The following is a 20,770-nucleotide window of genomic DNA, read 5'->3' on the forward strand; positions in this document are numbered from 1 at the left end:
CAATTTGCTTTTCATGTCACAGTAATATGCACGAGGCCAAAAAAATCATTTTTTCAGTGTACTGGACTAACTACGAGCCTACAAAAAATAATAAAAATCAAATCTTCAAATCTTCTGGAAATCTACATAGAAACAAATCTAATGTCAGTAAAATATAAATTGGGCTTATATCTGACATTAATATTCTGACAGACGTTTTTGAAAATCCTGTCGTCTCCTCTTTTCCCTCATCTATTTCCCTCTCTGTCCTCCCTTGTCTCTCTGTGTCACCTCTGTCACTGCTGCTATTCTACATACTCGTTTGAGCCTATTTTCTTAAGGGCGTGCTGATTAAAAAAACATTTACACATGAGCATAATTTGTCATCCTTTGAAAGATCATCTCGCGCTGTTGACACACCCTGTCTTGTGCCGAGATATGCATGCTCTGCTAAAACAGAAACTATGAGACGCCAAGCTGTTTTTTACGGCACAGTAGACTACTTCTTGATAATGAAAAGATAATGGATCTGCCGAGTTTTGCATCCCCAGTTTTTGGGTCCAAGAACTCGGAACAACACCTCACCAGTAGCCCAGCACGCTGGAGACGGCGTGCGGACTAAACCACTTAAGGAAGGGGGGCGGGGGGTAGATAGATTATTAGATTATTAGATTATTATATAGACAGACCCAAAGCTTGGGTCTGTCTATATAATAAAAAATACAGAAAAGAAAAGAAAAAGAAAAAAGAAAAACAAGACTAGTAATACTGAGATGCTATGTTTGGATCCTATTTGCAGATTATTCAGTAATTTTTTAATATTGTTTTTTAATCAGTGCAGAGTTGTCAATAACTTCGTTATAAGCTACATTGTGTGTGTATAATGACAATTAAAGCCTTCTATTCTATTTTATTCTATTCTGTTCTATTCTAGAACATCTGCACATTGTTATTGTTATTATTTAAATGTAATGGGTAAAGTTATTTTTGTTCAAAGTAAAGTATTTGGTGACCTTAAGCATCGTCCGCCATTTTGCGACTGAAGAGAGCAGAGAGCAGACTTTGGTGAGCATTCAGCAAGTTGATCCAGAAAAGCAGCAAAACTACAGCAACCTACAGGACTACCTGACTTCTTTGCACTGCCACGACATGGACAAGGTAAGAATATTAATCACTGATAACATTTAAATGTCTTTCATTTGTTTTGTTCTATGTAAGATTTCAACTTGTTTGGGTACTATTTGCTCCTTAGCCAACTTGTTAGCGATAGCTAGCTTAAATATAAAATTGGTCTCACTGAGTCCAAAATGCGAATGTATGTGAATTTTTGTGCAATTATTATAGTTAAATGGTTGAAACTACAAAAAGAGAAGAAAATAACAGTACAAAATGAACAAGTGAACAGGCAATAGTTAAGTTCCACATTTAGCATGATGGAGAATATTACAATATTTTTCAGTGGTTAGGCCCGATGTATTTTTTTAATATTTGGAAAGTACTCTGTAATTAACATGATTTAGTGATAGGAAACAAAGAAATTGTATTTTGCTATCGAGTTTTAGAATTCTGTTGACTTTAATCTTGAAAACATCGTCGTCAATAATGTTTTTAAAAAAGTTTTTGTAAAATTATTTGGGATCAGTAATCAGATTTCATATAGTCATTTTTGCCATTTATTTTTTACTCTGTTTAATCTTTAAAATGCAGACCTCAATAATGTTATTGTTTTGAAGTTGTTTTTTAAATTTTTTTGGATTATTAATCACATTTCAGATTGTCTCCTTTGCTGTGTTTTTTTTAAATTCGGTTGTCTTTAATAATTAAGATATTGTCTTCAATAATGTAATTTAAAAAAAAGTTTTTAAGATATGTTGTAGCATTAATCACATTTCAAATATTCTCTTTTGCTCTCTGATTTTTTTATTCTGTTGAATTTCATCTTTATAATAGAGTCCTTAAAATGTTTTTTAATTGTTTAAGGTATTTTGAAGCATTAATCACATTTCAAATTGTCCTTTTTGCTCTGTTGTTTTATTCTCTTGTCTTTAATGATTTAGTACAGTCCTCAATAATGTTTTTAAACATTTTTAAGGTACTTTTTGTCATTAAACACATTCCAAATTGTAATTTTTGCTCCCCCCACCCCCTTTTTTTAGCATTATTCTGATGTCTTTAATCTTTATAATATAGTCCTCAAAAATGCTATTTTTTAAAGTTTTTGTAAAAGTCATTTTGTGGCATTTATCACATTTCAAATAGTCTCTTTTGCTATCTCTGTTTTTATTCTGTTGACTTTAATCTTAAAATATAGTCAATAATGTAATATTTTGAAAGTTTTAAGCTGTTTTGTGGCAGTAATCACATGTCAAATAATCTCTTTTGCTATCTGATTTTTTAAATTCTGTTGACTTCAGTCTTTAAAATATAGTCCTCAAGAATATTATTTTTAAAACTGTTTTTGAAGTACTTTGTTGCAATAATCATATTTCAAACAGTTCCTTTTACTAGCTGATTTTTTTAGTCTGTTGACTTTCATCTTTAAAATGTAGTCCACGTAGTCCATATATTGTCCTCATTAATGTCATTTTTAAAAAAGTTTTAAGTTATTTTGCAGCATTTTATCTCATTTCACTCAGAATATAGGGCTACAGTCACTTCTGGACGAGTGAAGAGGTGCATTCTATTATTTGAACTGGTGATGTAAAGCTTTTTGAACAGGTACAGAAATGGATTGGTTCAAGTTTGGGGCACAGGTAAATAATGCAGAGACATCGCCTCAGGACAGCTACAAAAGAGAGGACTTCTTTCTAACTGTTTTACTCAGAAAAAAGCAGCTGTATATGTATATGAACTGGGTAATCAATTTAAAACAGATAATCCCCTTTGAACTCAACAGAAAATGATCAGTAATCACAGTAGTGCTTTTTCTACATCATGTGTAATAATGGAATTTTGAAAAAGTCTGAAGTCAAAATCATGTGATATGAACTTATTGAAACAGAAATGTTTTAAATGCTACAGAAATCCCTCTGTGAAGCACCACCTACTGTCATGGTTTCATTTGAGCATTTGCTCCTCAGATGTGGGTGGTTTAGTGATGTCATTTGAATGCTGTCATCTTTAACGTTTTCTTGTATTCCTGCTAAAACTAAACTGCTATGTGAAGGATTGTGTTGGTGGTATTGAAGGTTGTTGGTTTGAAAATTAACATTTTTTTCTTATAAGCTGTCTCCCTGTGCAGCCTTGAGTTGGACTGGGGACTCGTCCAGGTTGAACCTTCCCCCTGAGCCAGCGGGATAGGCAGCAGCCCCCCGCGGCCCAACAGAGGATTGAGTGGTTTATAGATCATGCATGGATGGAATTCTTAATTACTGAAGAAAAATGATGAAGTTTTTGCTAAAATAATTGTTTCAAAACGCTGAACATGGAATGCATTGTTATTAGAAGTGGAAATCTGGATTGTATTTAATAATGTAACAGATTTGTAGAATGTCTTTTTTATATTATTCTAATGTATAATTTTTCTGACAAGCAACCCTGTATGTGCTTAAAATGAAACCAATAAACCAAAAGTTTTATAAAGGACATGAAAGACATTTTTAAGTTGCTCATTTATTCCAATTTCTTCCTTTCTTCCTCTCTCAACTCTCTGACTAGCGGAAGCGAGACAGCAGCCCAGCAGACCACCCGGAGCCTCCAGCCAAGCGGCCCTGCACCACCTCTGGCTCTCAGCGTGGAGGCGAGGAACCATCCCGGCCGGAGGTCAGTCGCTCTAAACACTCTGCTGAAATGTATTTTCACACACAGCTGTCTCCTGTGAGGATAGCTTACTGTAAAACTAATGAGTAAATGAAGCACACCGGTCAGTCAGCATGTTGAGAGAACAGTGTTTTACCAATAGTTATGTGTCACAGGTACACGCTGCCCAGCCAGAAAGGAGCACCAGCCCCCAGCCGTCCACCTCTGGCACACAGCATCACCCTGAAGAGCCACAGATAAGTCCCAGCCCCCAACCGTCCACCTCAGACTACGATTCAGACTCTGTCATAGATTTTAATATCGATACATGTTCAGAGTTAGAGTCAGATGACGAGTCAGATTCTCTTTTTGACTCTGATTCCCAGGACGAGAGCCACAGCCCCCCGATGTCCAACTCTGCTGTGGAGGAGGTCAGTAGTTCACTGAAACGTCTACTCTGAGAGAAGAGACTTTTGTGGAGTTGGTCTGTAGTCATTTTTAAAATACAGGAAATGATTATTTTTTGAGAGCACAGTGAGTTACAATCAGGACTGGATGGTGTGAGCACTTCAAGTAATAATAGATGTGTGCGAAATGTAAAATGTATTAAATAAGAAAGTGCTACAAAATTCAGACCAAGCTGCCTCAATTACAACAACGATGTGTTCACTGAGCTGAAACAGTGCTCCCCCAAAACTACACCAAGAATTCAGCTCAAAACCTTCCCACCTTATACACACTCTGCCTCCGTTTGGACGTTGGCATGGAGCATCTGACTGAGTGTCATTAAAAACAACCAACCTTAAGTGGGAGTAGGTTATAAAGCCCTCCAACACTCAGTCTGTATCACAGGTTTTCTGACCACACTCATCACAAACACAGCGTGCGCGTTGTTTCCTGCTGTGGATGTCCTCCCCTTAATGAGTTCTGTGTGGTTATGTCAAAAGAACTGCAAGACAAGCTGAGATTAAAAGTGTATTACATGAGGTAAAATTTGATTTACTACTGCCTCAGTAACAAACAACATTAAATATCAAATTGTCTTGGCAGTGACGTGTTTGAAAGCAGCTTGTATACAGTAATGTTTTGTTAGAAACAGTGAAAATGACTTTAAATGCACGGTTCTCCAGAGGCAGCAGGGCTATTTCGTTACTTAGTTTGTAAGTCTTTCCATGTTTCTGGCCGCAGGCAGAGAAAAGAATGTGTCACCTAAAAATGCTTTTGTCAAAGTAAAATAATGAATTTGAAAACTATTTACAAGTTGGCCCACAGTAAAATAATGTTGCCTTATTTGTTCTTTGTATTGTAATATCTTAATGTTCCACCTGTTTGAAGCAGAAACAATTAAACAAACTAATATCGTGTTTGTATTCGAATAGATTTAGCTTGTACATTATTTGATATGTTTTCAGTGCACTCCTAAAGGTTTTTAAGTATCACTTATGCTCAGTGAGAAAAACATCCCTGACAACAAACTGTGACTCACAGGGACCCGAGGACCGACCAGGGACGAGCTCCGAGCCGAGTCAGTATTCCACGCTGAGCGCTCTTCTCAAAATGTTTTTTTCAGGAAATCACAGTTTCAAGAATCCTACAAGGCATTTTAAGAGCACAGCAGTTAACAATAAGCTACATGGATGTTTTTATTTTCTCAGGAAAATTTGATTTGCTTTAAAAAGGGTCATGATGTTTCTGCTGGAAAAGTGACACCACGACCTCCCTCCACTCAAATGACTAGTTTTTCAGAGTGAAGCAGTTGAATCTGTTTCTTGCTTTGACCCCTCTGCTCATCTCTCTACAGGAGCTGGTCATTTTGTTCAGCTACGAAGGTCTTTGGGCCGAGGAAAACGAGGGCCAGCCCGTCGTCCACTTCCCATCTGGACTACCAGACGCCGAGGTTGTTGAGGTACTGGACTCGGTTTGGGACCACTGGGTTTGCTCTCCTTACACACGTGAGATGTAGCTTTCCTTTCAGTGAGTAGCTGGTCACACATAGGGCATTTAGTGGCATATTCCATCGCCACACAAGGATTTCTGAATCTTTCTGTACAGCTCTTTCTTTTCCTACTTTCAAAAAACAAAAAAAGACCAAAAAAAATCTTTACCTTTTAGAAACACTAATGGTAAGGTTAGGACCCTCTAAGTTAAGGATTTCTGAATCTTTCTGTACAGCTCTTTCTTTTCCTACTTTCAAAAACAAAAAAAGACCAAAAAAAAACCTCTTTACAGTGTATAGACACTAATGGTAAGGTTAGGATACTCTGAGTTAAGGATTTCTCAATCTTTCTGTGCAGCTCTTTCTTTTCCTACTTTCAAAAAACAAAAAAAGACCAAAAAAAAAACCTCTTTACAGTGTATAGACACTAATGGTAAGGTTAGGACCCTCTAACTTAAGGATTTCTCAATCTTTCTGTACAGCTCTTTCTTTTCCTACTTTCAAAAAACAAAAAAATGACAAAAAAAACTCTTTACAGTGTATAGACAGTAATGGTAAGGTTAGGATACTCTGAGTTAAGGATTTCTCAATCTTTCTGTACAGCTCTTTCTTTTCCTCCTTTAAAAACACACAAAAAATAAAAATAAAAAAAATAAAATCCTATGTAGATAAACTTAAGATAAGTTTAGGATTCTTATTCAAGTTTAAGTATTTCTATATCTTTTGTACAGCTCCTTATATTTTTGCTTTGTAAAGTTTCAAAGCAGATGGAAAGGGCTTAGAAGAGGGTCTTCAGAAATGTTCCATTCAAATCCATTAAATCTGTGTTTAATTTGATTGTTTTGACTGAAGCACAGATAGAAAATGCTTCCACAATTCTCATTTTCAATATCTATTTTATTGTTTCTATCACCATTTATGATATGACGAGAAATTAAATACGAATTTGTAGACTAGTTTTACACTTTTTATTATTGTTATTTTTGAATGGAACATTTCCAGAGGGTTAGGGTCCTTCTGCTGCTGCACTGAACATGTAACATGTCGTTTGTTTTTTCACATTTAGAGATTGCTGTATTTTTAGTTTCTGGACCCAGCACAGCTCTGTGAAATTTGAAGTTGTTCACTGTAATATCTGTTTGATGCAAACAGTTATTTCTCCTATTTATGAGCCATTTATGTGTCAAACATATTCATACACCTTGTGCACAAAACATTAAAAGAAGACTGGTGTAATTCCACAGACAGTCTGCAGATGTTTCAGGTTCAGTGCAGCCACAGAGACAGGGTGGGTGGACCCTCTTCAAGCCCTTTACCTCTGTTATCATTGATACTGTTGGGTACCACATTATTATTCATTAGTCCTTTCTTCCTGTTGGGTTGAATTTATTAGTTTTTTCTATTTGATTTTAAAATCTTCAAATTTACACCATTTAAAGTCTCTGCAAAAGACAAAAGTTTGAGAAAGAGGTCATTCTTTAAAGCGATGTCTTTCCTTGTCCACATTGCCACCTTAGTTAAAGCAGACATTTGAATGTGAGATTGTAACAGCAGGAGATGACTTTAGGAGGGTCTGTAGGAAATGCTCCATCCATATAATTTCAGTGTTATTATTGTTATTTGATTTTTTCCATTAATAATGTCTGATTTATTTGATACATCTCACTGTATTAAGTGGTGAGATCTTTAAACAATATTCTGAACAAAAACTAATTATTGTCTCAATGATAAGAGTCATATTTGTATGGAGCATTTCCAAAGGGTTGAGGTTAGGGAGGGTCAGACCCTCCTAGAGTCTTTTTCCTCTTTTACAAAAGTTACGATTTTATATTTTCACAATGAATTATGTCTTTTCTTTTAGTTGATTGGGATTATTGTTGTAAAATCTTGAAAGAAAAAACGTCTGAATTTTTCCGACAAAAAAATGAACAAATGTTTAAGATGCCGCTCAGTAATGGTAGTTTTAGAATTATTCTTTCTTTGCCTCTTTCACAACTTTGTAACAGGAGTGTAAAAGCAGGAAATGACTTTAGGAGGGTCTTCAGGAAATGCTCTATCCAAATTATAGTTTTATTATTAGTAGTTTTATTACAATATGTCCAGTGACATTCTCAGTATCAGGCCGACTTCTTTCATCTCACTGTATTAACTGGTGAGCTCTTGAAACAATATTCTGAAACTACAATTCAGTGTTTAAACAGAATTTACTGTCTAATCAAAATGATCAGAGAGTTACATTTGAATGGAGCATTTCCAAAGGGTTGAGGTTAGGGAGGGCCAGACCCTCCTAAAGTCTTTTTCCTCTTTTACAGATGTTACTGCTTGATGTCACTATTGTTATTGATAAGTCTTTCCTATCAGTTGTACATTTTGAAAAGCCATTCAAATTCTGTGATAGAGAAAAATGTTTAAGATGTTGTTTGGTAATGTTAAGTTTCCTGTAACAGCAGGAGATGACTTTAGGAGGGTCTTCAGGAAATGCTCCATCCAAATTATAGTTTTATTATTAGTAGCATTATTACAATGTGTCCAGTGACATTCACAGTATCAGACTGACTTGTTTCATCTCACAGTATTAATTGGTGAGATCCTGAAACAATATTCTGAAACTAACAGATTATTGTGTCAACGATAAGAGTCATATTTGTATGGAGCATCTCCAAAGGGTTGAGGTTAGGGAGGGCCAGACCCTCCTAGAGTCTTTTTCCTCTTTTACAAATGTTACTGTTTGATGTCATTATTGTTATTTATAAGTCTTTTCTTTGATTTTATTTTTTGATTTTAAAATCTTAAAAGAAAAAACATCTAAATTCATCCAACAGATATTTAAGATGTCGCTCAGTAATGGTAGTTTTAGAATCTTTTTTTCTGTACCCCTTTCACAACTTTATACCAGGAGTTTAACAGCAGGAGATGACTTTAGGAGGGTCTTCAGGAAATGTTCCATCCAAATTATAGTTTTAATTTTAGTAGTATTGTTTTTGCAATTCATCCAGTCACATTGAAAACATCGAACTGACTTGTTACATCTCACTGTATTAACTGGTGAGATCTGGAAACAACATTCTGAAAATACAGTTCAGTGTTTAAACATAATTTACTGTCTAATCAAAAAGATCAGAGAGTTACATTTGAATGGAGCATTTCCAAAGGGTTGAGGTTTGGGAGGGCCAGACCCTCCTAGAATCTTTTTCCTCTTTTACTCCTCTTACTGTTACTGAGTGATCTTAACAGAATTACAAACACGTTTTTTGTTTAAATTGTTTCTGTAGAACATTTGTAGACACTGAGGAATATTTAGATAAAAGCTTTTCTTTAAAATGTCAGACTAACATGAATATTTTATGTACTCCAACATTTTTATCTTTAGATTTCCCGCAAAAGTCATTTAAAATGAATATTTTAAAATGGCTTCAAATGATGGAAAGAGCTTCAAGAGGGTCTTCAGAAATGTTCCATTCAAATCTGTTTAAAACTTTGTTAAAGTTAATATGATGAATTTAAAAACAAGTGAAGAAATTCTTCTATAATCTGTATTTACAATGTCTATAATGATTTTACATTTCAGCTTATGAAATGTTAAGAAATGAACCAAGAATTTTTGACCAGTTTTAAGTCATTGTTGTTTGTTATATTTGAATGGAACATTTCCAAAGGGTAGAGGTTAGGGAGGGTCAGACCCTCCTGAAGCTCTTTACCTCTGATACTCATGTTAATATCAGAAATCATCACTATTAATGATGACTTCTTCTTCTGTTGTTTTAATATCTTCAAGGAAAATTCATCCCAATTTGACAAAAGAGAGCAAAATTTAAAATTTTTCTCAGTAATTGTGATGCTTCAAAGTCATTTGTTTGTGTGAATATTCATCAGTTAATTAAAGTGCATATTTAAAGAGATTGTAAAAGCAGGAGAAGACTTTAGGAGGGTCTACAGGAAATGCTCCATCCAAATTATTATTACAATTATTATTGTTGTTTTTGTTGTAATTCTTCAAGTGACATTCACAACATAAAACTGACTTATTTCATCTCACTGTATTAACTGGTGAGATCTTGAAACTACATTCTGAAACTACAATTCAGTGTTTGAACAGAATTTATTGTCTAATCAAAAACATCAGACAGTTACATTTGAATGGAGCATTTCCAAAGGGTTGAGGTTCGGGAGGGCCAGACCCTCCTAAAGTCTTCATGCTCTTTTACAAATGTTATTAGTAGATTTCATCACTATTAATGATGATTCTTTGTGATGTTTTAATATCTATAAAGAGAAAAAACAGAAAAATTGACAAATGGTGAGGATTTCCTGTTGTTTTTCATGTTTTGGGTTTGGTTCGGTCCGTCTCTCGTCGTCTCTTTTTCTCTCCTCCCTAGTTTCCTTTCACTGGTTTGCTGAGGACGTGGCTCGTCACCCTGCAGATCGTTCCAGATCATCAGCTCCTCCATAAAACCTGGACTCTTCTCTACTCTGGTCACAGATTGTTCTGGTACAACAACTGCAGCTCTCCTGCTTCTGCACTCATTCAACTGAGTAGTCTCCTTCTGGTGACTTAGAGATTTCTGTTTTCCTGACTGTTTGTCCTCTCCTGTGTAGATCCTGTGTTCCTCGCTCAGTTCTCCTAAACTCCAGTGTTTCATGTGCTCAGTCTTCAGCTCTGCCTCGGTCACTCCAGCCGTCCACCAAACCAGCCAGTCCTCAACCTCCACTGTCCCTTTTGAGACTTTTGTTCAAATAAATCACTCTTTTTACCTTACACCCCTTTATGTTCTCATGTCCAACTTCACTAATGTGATAGCAGGACTGCTGAAGCCAAAGATGGAAGAGAAGTGCTCAACTGAAACTAGGTTTTCATTGTTATAAAGATTAACATCTGAACATGATAAGCAGACAAGAAAAAAATATGAAAATCTTAGGGCTAAATTCAACTTGAGCCACTGCAAGTGATCAACACAACTGATGACACTGATGTCCAAAATGCAGCATCATCAACATTTTTAACTGACACGTTTATTTATAAATTCATCATTTTTTATATTTTATATGGTTTTTCTCAGTATCTTACATAATTGGTGCATCATGATCCCAGTTGTTTTTGGCTAAAGTCATTGATCCGTTGCAGTCAGTGGTGCAGTTTGAGATAATATTAACTACAGTAGAGTCTGAGTGTAAAAGTTTCCAAAGACCCAAAGCTTCCAAAGTATGGGAGTATTTCAGATGATCGCAGAACAACAAGGTGGTTTGTACACTGTGCAGAATTTTAATGGCAGACCACAACAACACAGCACAATTCACAAACACCTGAAGACAAACCTCACACAAGGAACTTCACATTTGTTAGCTTGTGTACGATACATTAGTGAAAATAAAATAAAGTAAGCTATATAAAAAACACTAGAATTGAAAAGTAAGTGTGTACTTTAATTTACCAAAAATTCTATGAAATTTGAATTGTATATGTGTGTGATGCTTTTTTCAAAATCAATCCGTTAGTCAGCATTTTCTGTGTTGACTGATCCTTATTTCATATGTTCACTGTGAGGAGCTGCATCTTGTTCATTTTGATAATATTTTAATGGATTAATTAACCCTAATCCATGGTTTTTTGCTATTTGTACGAATTGTTTTCAGAAATGCGCTTACTGTTTTGCAAATGCCAAGGATGATTTGAGAAATGTACCAAAACGACTGAGAAAAATTGGAAATAAAGCATCTGAACGCTTCTTCCACCACTGTTGGTTTGTAATCCATTTAGCTGATTACACTTCATAAAGTGTAAATATGAGTGAGAAATCACAGGTGACCCAGTGGATGATTTTATACCATGATGGTTTCAGCAAAGTCAGGGGACATATGAGACCAGCTGCTGTGTTTTGTGATGTAGTCAGATCAGTTGGTATAGTGTGGACAGAGACACCGAAGTTTTGAGCTGGACAACAGATTTTTTTCTTTAAATGAAAAACCTAAATACTATACAATCATCTTTTAGACATCATATATTTCAGATTTCTATTTTATTGGTGATTGCATAGTAACACATTTAGAAATATAATCATTTAATACAGGAAACTGTTGCCTCATTCACCCAACTGAAACAGACATCTCTCTAACAAGCAGCGTTTTTAGATTAGATAGACTCACAAGTTAGAAACTTGCTCTGACTCAGTTCCCTTATCCACCTCATACAATAACGTTAGACAATATTGTGCCCATAAATCCACCTTCAAAGCATATTGTTACTCAGTTATATGAGCTTATTTTTTTATCTTGATTGCCGCTGCTTATCTATAATTAAAGGTTTATGAGATAAGAGCCTAAACTTGCAAGATTTATCTTTATTTGAACCATGTGTGTGGTTGCTGGTGGAAATTTTTAATTAGGAATCTTATCCACACTTTGTGAACATGCTTTAGTCTTTGAAGGTTCTGGGAAGATGTGGTCAAAACTTTCTCAAAGGTGTTTAAGAATCAAATGACATTGACAGAAATATTTAACTTCCAAAATATAAATGTAATGCTTCTGCCTTTGCATCTTTGGTTGTCAGATGACTCATTCTTTTTCAGCTGAAAGATTAAACTCTGTCCACATATATTCACTGGATTAGAGATTTAATGCAGTTTTTGTAACTCGACAAAGTAAGATTCTCTCTGATGGAACCTGCTGATAGATAGATAGTATGGAAGCTAATCAGACTCATCAGATTTTGATTATTAAAAATTTTGGTTAATGACTTCTGCACTGATGACTGGCTCTACAGTTCTGCCATAACAAGCAACATCCATCCATCCATTCTCTATACACCGCTTTATCCTCACTATGTTATTTTGGGACTTTATCCAAGGTGACATAAGTACACCAAGAGTGAGCGTATAATAATAGATTCAAGCCTCCTGCATTAAAAAACATTACATTACAACATTTTTTTGGAAAAAACTTGCATACCAAGATTAGTAGACTGGGTGAGGCAGATGTTAATAACCTTTCCTCTAGAAAGAGTGACACATGTACGAAAAGGGAGACAGGATTTGTTTGAGAAAGCGTGGGGACCCTTTATTGCTTTTTTGAAATCCATGAATTTAACAGATGAAAGTGATGAGGTGGAATGAACAGTTATGATGTAAACCTCGTGGAACTGCCAGAATGAGAGGAATGACAGGATTACCTGCTGTTCTGTATAAGCTACTGTATTTATGTATTTGCATGTATGAGAACATGTTTATTTCATCCCCCCCCCCCCCCCCCCCATCTTTTTCTCTTCATTTCCTTATTTTATGAGGATCTGTTTAATGTGCAAGTACCACATTATGGTTAAAAATATTTGCATAACTGAGTAAGTCTTGTAAGGTATACTGCAATGCATATATGTACCTGCATACAAAAACTGTTAATACATTGTTTAAAAAAATCATATCCTGTTACACAAGCACACCCTCTTTACCAGTTAACCCAAGACATACTTTGCCAAAATCCATAATATAATCTGTATTTGCACCAGCCTCATGTGAAAATTGCATCAGTCTGTACTTATAGAGCACATCTCATGAATGTAGCAGCACCGTTTAAATGTTTCATAACACAGAATATCAGTGAAGAGTATATAGGGTTACAGACAGACATGGCAGATAAGAAACAGGCTCTTCAGTAGTTATTGTCATTATTATTGCTGGTAATATTATTATTATTGTAGCCACTAGAACAGATACAATCATCTAATGTAGTGGAACAGGAACGTGCATGGCGAATCAAATCCAAAACAATCCATGAACCAATCAGAAACATGAATCAATTGCACTTCATTTTATTGACCACTAGATGTCCTACTCGAGCACTGAGTGTCAGTGAAGCCTCGAGTAATGAAGCAGGTATTGGATAAAGTGTTGAAGCTTCATCAAAGCCTCGATCTCCCATCACTATGCGTAGTCCAGGTGGAAAACAGAGCTGTGGCAGTGTGTGGGGTTGGTGAACAATGAACCGGCAAATGCAGAGGGAAACATAGGGCTTAAATGGCTGAGGAGTGGACCAGGTGAATGAGGTTGAGCAGATTGCAGCAGCTGAGAGTAATGCAGTAATCAAGTGATGAAGCCAAGGGACGAGCGACAGGGAGAGAGACAGAAGAGGAAGACAACAGACAGAGACATACAAACCAAACCACACAGAAGGGCAAAAATGAGAAAAGGAAGGAAAAGTGACAAAATGGCAGAAGCTGGGGCAAATCCTAACACACTAGGGTCGCAGGGGGTGCTGGAGCCTATCCCAGCTGACTCGGGTGAAGGCAGGGGACACCCTGGACAGGTCGCCAGTCTGTCACAGGGCTACATATACAGACAAACAATCACACTCACATTCACACCTACGGGCAATTTAGAGTGATCAATTAACCTCAGCATATTTCTGGACTATGGGAGGAAGCCGGAGTGCCCGGAGAAAACCCACGCATGCACAGGGAGAACATGCAAACTCCATGCAGAAAGATCCCAGGCCCACCCTGGGATTTGAACCAGGGATCTTCTTGCTGCAAAGCGAAAGTGCTAACCACTGCCTCACTGTGCAGCCCAAGTTTGAGTTTTGTCACATCAAAAATATGCATGTGAATTTTTATGTCTCAATTTAGCTCATCAAATTCTAATTTTTACACCTAAAATTTTGACTCTGAATGAGCAAGCATTGAAAAACAAAAGTGAAAAATAGCTATTAACATTTTGATGAGTTCAGTTCAGACAGAAAATTCACATACATATTCTCGATGCAACAAAATTCAAAGTTAGAAATTTAACAGCTTTTAAAAATTTTTAAATCTGATGAGTCTGATTTGATGTACTTTCATAGGTGGCGGTGTTGCTGATCTTTTTTCTTAGCTCATAGACAGAGTCCAGGCTGGGAAAGAAAAGTCTCTGCTGTACGTTTTCCACCAAATGTTAGATGTTGATGGTCCGTGTGAGATCACTGGTGATGTGGAGACCCAGAAAAGTGATGGGGGATCATTTTTCTGGCTCTCCTGAGGTCCACAGTGATCATTTTTGTCTTGGTGGTATTCAGGTTGCTTTCAGATCACCAGCTGACCAAGCGCAGGACCTCCTCTCTCGTGGGTCTCGTTGTTGTCAGACATTAATCTTAACAATTTTTACAATCATAAAAATATTTTGTAGAAATGGGAATATTGAAATGGCAAGTGTTGTTAAAGTGAAGTTCAGACACTGTCTTTGAATCAAGGAATAAACAGTTTACACTCATGGACAGTCTGTGAATTGCTGCAGTAAAGGTCGGGTTGTTCCAGCAGGTGGCAGCACTTCGCTGAGCTACACTAAAAACGTTCAGTGAAGAAGAGCATCTCTCCTCCCGTAGTCCTCTGCGGTGCTAAAGTGACCTCTGCTGCTAACTGCAAGTCTGCTGTAAAATTATGGCTCCTCCTGTTGCAGTGTCGCCTTTGATTAAGGTTGGTGTTTCCCATTATATTTTGAAAAGATGTTTGTCGTGTTTTACTGTGAAATGACTTTAACTGTTGTATTTTAGTTTGCTAACTGCAGAGCAGAGCATGCTAACTTGATAACTGTTAGCCAGAGGTATGCTAGCTAACGGCTAACCTCACAGTATTAGAAAAACCTTCAGTTAAACCAAGTGAGCAACTACAGCCATGATGAACCAAGTTTTATTTGTGCATTTGTGCAATATTTATGTATAGTGCTGTGTTCAATGAGGGAACAGCGCCTTTGACTTTGTTAATAGCTAACACAGCCCGTCCATTGAAACGAGTCAGCTGTTTTAAGCATAAATGCTAAATGGAAGCAAGTCGATTTATAACCACAGCTGCTTCCTAATAAATATTACGCTTAGTTTGTAGTTTAGTGTTTAATTCAGCTGTTATTTATCTATATTTTTAGGGAAAATTTGAGGTCCTTTTTGTCTCCCTCTACTGTTTTTGTTAGTGGTGACACAGAAAACAGCAGATGGACCAGCTGTTTTAATTTATATGCAAAACATTGAACGAAAATAGTAACACAACATGGAGGTGGTTTTCTTTTCTTCATTGAGAAAAGTTAAAAACCTGATTGCTGTTGTCCTGGTTCAAATGTGTTACATTTAACTAGTTGAGTACTAAAAGTTTGGAGCTATTCAACTGGTGATAATGTCTCATCCATTGAGTGTCCTTGTCAGGTGTGACTTAGGAGGACAATCAGATGATCAGATAGTGACAGACACTCAGAGACTCCGGTCACCAGCAACTATAAAAGGTCGGATACTGGTCAACTCATGCGTATGCAAACTTATGTGTATTGAGTGAATGTAAAATCAATGTTTTATTATTTATTTATGGTGATCAAACATGGATTTATAAACCACTGGCAGTTGCTGAATTGTCGTCCCTAACCCTAACCCTACACCTTGCATATGCACGAGTTTGAATACGTATGAGTTGACCAGGTACCAAAAGGTCTCCTGAAAATGCAGCTCCATTCAAATGATGTGGTGCCACAGATGGCAAGAGAAATATGAGAACAGGCTGTTGGCCTGCTGGATGCTGGTTGTTGGCACTTGAATGTCTGCACCATTTATTGTCAAAGAAATGATTTTAGGCATGCCTGACATCATTGATCCTGTCCCTCAAAATGTCCTCTAACTTCACCAAAACCTCCAGGAAGAGTGAATCGTTATTAACCTCATTACTCTATGCATCATAGATGTGTGAGGTGTGACTGACTTTCTGGTCTACATTCTACATCTGCCCCTTGTCATTTCTTCTATAGTGTGTACTTAGCTGTTTCATTGTGTTGTTGAAGCCATGTTTAAAAGAAAAAGGAAAAAAAGGTCATTCTTGCTGAGATACAGTGACTTCTTTTTCAAGGGCAGCCTGGCCAAGACAGCAGTCACTCAACAAAATAAATAAAATGCATGCCAGATTAAAGCACAGGATTAAGAATTTACATTAAAACAACGTGTGTGATAAGTAGCTGCTGCAGAATGTGTTGGAACAACAAATGCGTACTCCCTGTTTGGTAGAAAAATCTGATATAGTTTCATAAAGTATTACGTGTTGCCTTTATATTTGTGTTAGCTATATTTTATTGTAACTAACACATATCAGACAATTCTGTTTTTCAAGAGTGTGTCATAACTGCTCTGAAAGTTTTACTGAGTTTCAGTTCAACTTTCCCAGATACATAGTTTGTGCCAGTGAACAGTCATGTTTTACTACTGCAGCATCCTGAAGTACAATAAACTAAAGGAGCCTCTGAGTGACAAACAAAATGTCAAGAGTTAGATTTAAATCCAGTACTTTTTATCCTCTAATTTGTGCCTAGTCCTAAACGACTAATTCAAGACTAAAACTGTTACTAACATGTATCTCCTTTCTATTCCAGACAGCCAGGTATTCAGCTTTGATTGCTGGCATCATCTACGGCAAAAGGAGATATGGTAAGTTATTCTGTCATCATGTGGTGTCCTTTGCTCCGGCAGTGTACTGAGATGAACCCACTTTTGATCCATTCATTAGGACAGAAAGTTTTGTGCACTACCAGAGTATTTCCTGGCTCAGAACGGGCCTTTGGGAGCTGTCCACAGTAAGAATGATCAATGCCAGTAAGGCATGACTTTAGGAGGGTCTTCAGGAAATGCTCCATCCAAATTATAGTTTTATTATTAGTAGCATTACTACAATATGTCCAGTGACATTCACAGTATCAGACCGACTTCTTTCATCTCACTGTATTAAGTGGTGAGATCTCGAAACAATATTCTGAAACTACAATTCAGTGTTTAAGCTGAATTTACTGTCTAATCAAATGATCAGACAGTTACATTTGAATGGAGCATTTCCAAAGGGTTGAGGTTAGGGAGGGCCAGACCCTCCTAGAGTCTTTTTCCTCTTTTACAAATGTTACTGTTTGATGTCATTATTGTTATTTATAAGTCTTTTCTTTTAGTTGATTTTATTTTTTGATTTTAAAATCTTAAAAGAAAAAACATCTAAATTCATCCAACAAATGTTTAAGATGTCGCTCAGTAATGGTAGTTTTAGAATCTTTTTTTCTGTACCCCTTTCACAACTTTATACCAGGAGTTTAACAGCAGGAGATGACTTTAGGAGGGTCTTCAGGAAATGCTCCATCCAAATTATAGTTTTAATTTTAGTAGTATTGTTTTTGCAATTCATCCAGTCACATTGAAAACATCGAACTGACTTGTTTCATCTCACTGTATTAACTGGTGAGATCTGGAAACAACATTCTGAAAATACAGTTCAGTGTTTAAACATAATTTACTGTCTAATCAAAAAGATCAGAGAGTTACATTTGAATGGAGCATTTCCAAAGGGTCGAGGTTTGGGAGGGCCAGACCCTCCTAGAGTCTTTTTCCTCTTTTACTCCTCTTACTGTTCCTGAGTGATCTTAACAGAATTACAAACAAGTTTTTTGTTTAAATTGTTTCTGTAGAACATTTGTAGACACTGAGGAATATTTAGATAAAAGCTTTTCTTAAAAATGTCATACTAACATGAATATTTTAGGTACTCCAACATTTTTATCTTTAGATTTCCCGCAAAAGTCGTTTAAAATGAATATTTTTAAATGGCTTCAAAGGGAACGGCAGTCTTACATTATTTAACTACTATTTTCCTACTATTTCTAAACACTTAATGAACAAAAGTTTCTAAAATGTTTGAGTAAATGGAGCTCCAGTTAACAAAACTGATTAAAATTGATTTGCTGCTTTTATTCTCTGTTTATATTGCTCAGGCCCTGGTGATTTTCCTTTGGTGCTGGCAAATTAATCTATGTAGGAAAACTCCTGAGTAAATATTATTCGAAACACTAGAGATTACATTTTCAGTTAAATCAAAGGTCACATGTTTTTTAAAAATAAAAACTGACAAATCTGGACTGCCTTTCAGGGTTCTCACCAGAATTTTTTTTCAGCGTAACGGCAGGTCCTCCCGCACGCGCAATAGACAGGAACGGGTCAATCGACAGGAAAGTACGGCTGAGGTGGGGAGACATAAATTAACCTAGATAGGCACCCAGTCGATTAAAAAAAACGCACATGGCGTTATCTGTCAAAATAACAGCGCAGCGGCCCTAATCACAGTGTTAACCCTTCCTGTTTGGCCCCCGACCGTGGTCAGGAAGCCCGGGGTTAACCCCCTTCACTTCATCAGCAGCCGTATAGGCAAAGACACAGGAGCCCAGCCGTATTGAAGAACACTGCAGCCTTTATTGTCTATAAACAGTGGCTGAACCGCACAGTACCGCCAACCCAGCAACTACACACCTTCTCTCCTCCTCTACCGAACTGCCGTCTCTCTCGCTCGCGCTGCATTTAGGGTCGCTCGGACATCTCGCTCTCCTCCTCTCGCACACGCTGCTCTCTCTCCCTCTCTCATGACGGAGCCACACACTCTCATAACAATATTTTAAACTGATAGCGTAACGGGCCGTTACGACTGTGTAACGGGCCGTTACGACTGTGTAACGGGCCGTTACGACTGTGTAACGGGCCGATACGACTGTGTAACGGGCCGTTACGACTGCGTAACGGGCCGTTACGCTGAAATGCGCTGGCGAGAACCCTGCCTTTTAATTAGGAGGACGGGATTTTCAGTTTAGGTATTCACAGATGTACAAGTGAAGAGTTTATTTGCCAAAACAGATAACTCCATTTTTATAAATTTTCAGAAAACTTTGTGTTTTATTGTTTACTTGAGATAATATCAGTCAAATTGAAGTTGAATGGATTTGACTCAGTAGAAAATACATGACAAAATAGAGAAAAAAATTTTTTTTATCTGTTTTTGCAAATAAACTCTTCAAGTGCTGCTTTGTGAAGCTCAGCAGGATTTGCAGTTTAGATTATATAACCAGATTTTGCTTGATGGGTGGGATTGATGTGCATTTAATAAAAAAAAAATGTCTTACTTTGCTCAGATACCCTAAAGCCTATCGCTGCAGAGGAGAGGAGGATTGAGGAGGAGGAGAAGAAGGTCCGTGAGGAGCAGGAGCGCATTGCCAAGCAGCTCGCAGAAGGTAGCCTCTTAAAGCTGACTCACATGTCAGATATTCAGTCTCTAGTTTCCGTATGTGCACATCTACACAGAAAACCATCGCTCTTTGAAATGCAAACTTTAATCACTGAGTATCACTCCTCCATTTAAAAAATCCTCAATGTTTACCTCTCCTTGCAGCAAATGAAGACACCATCCTGAAGTAAAGCTCCATGAGGACGTCCACCTCCATGTCCAATTTCCAGCCTCTTCCTCCTTTTTCTGGAGTAACTTCGGCAACTCAAACACTCCAACTTTTTTGTGGATGTGTTAACTGTTACCTTGTATAATACGACACCCCTCTGGATTTCCAGATACAGTTGTTTTATGTTAGTTAGATGATATGAAATAACGCTCTTGAACTCAGCATTGTATACAATGCAGACGCACTCATAAGTTATTCTATTGATGTTTGTAATGAAGCAATGTAACAAATACAGAAGTACACAACTACTGTGGCTTTGTCTCTGTTTACCAGCATGTGACTTTGATTTGTAATCAGTGTTCTCCTTTTTAGTTACAGCACTACAAATGTTACATTAACCTCAGTCATTTTGCTCACAATAATCATCACATCAAATCCACAAGTGTTTCGTTTGTTGAATTTCTTTCTTGCCAACACCTTTTTGGTTCACAGGTTTTATGTACGACACATCCTGTAATCCTTTTGTCTAATCATGTCAAGACATTAAAAATACGACAAGGCTTATTGTGTTGATCTCCAACACAAAAACGTGCACGATTCTCAAAAGAAACATATACAAAAGAAAGCTGTTTGTCTTTGGAAGATTTGTTTTAAAGACATTTACTGTATAATGTTCTGACCCTGTTGACTCCTACTCTGTGAGCCAATAAAAATGAGTTAATACTGAGTTTACTTAGACATTTACTGAAGGTGAATGATTTCAGTTGCATAGAAGGTGTAAGTGCATTTTCAGTTTGAGAGTGGCAAAAATTGGTTGGTGTGTTAAAGCAGCTGATTTGAGAAGTGTTTTTCACCTGGACAGCAGATGAGAGCAGCTCTCAGAGCCACAAGTCTGCAGTTAAAGTGAGACAGTTTCTAGCAGTCTTAAGTCTAAAGT

At 36.9% G+C, this 20,770-nt stretch overlaps 1 long non-coding RNA gene across 5 annotated transcripts; it reads left to right on the top strand.

Annotated features, from left to right (window-relative positions):
• The first annotated feature begins 2,365 nt into the window (after window positions 1-2,365).
• LOC127534793 (uncharacterized) lies at window positions 2,366-11,376 on the top strand. 5 transcript variants are annotated; one of them, XR_007943239.1, is made up of 5 exons: window positions 2,366-3,741; window positions 3,894-4,148; window positions 5,519-7,919; window positions 8,326-10,142; window positions 10,250-11,376. It is a non-coding gene; the product is annotated as an uncharacterized LOC127534793 (long non-coding RNA). The 5 variants fall into 5 exon arrangements; XR_007943240.1 differs by having other exon boundaries at window positions 5,519-7,421; XR_007943237.1 differs by having other exon boundaries at window positions 5,519-6,091; window positions 6,213-10,142.
• Window positions 11,377-20,770: the final 9,394 nt, after the last annotated feature.

The sequence above is a fragment of the Acanthochromis polyacanthus genome, chromosome 7, assembly GCF_021347895.1.
Source record: "Acanthochromis polyacanthus isolate Apoly-LR-REF ecotype Palm Island chromosome 7, KAUST_Apoly_ChrSc, whole genome shotgun sequence".
NCBI classification, from domain to species: Eukaryota; Metazoa; Chordata; class Actinopteri; family Pomacentridae; genus Acanthochromis; species Acanthochromis polyacanthus.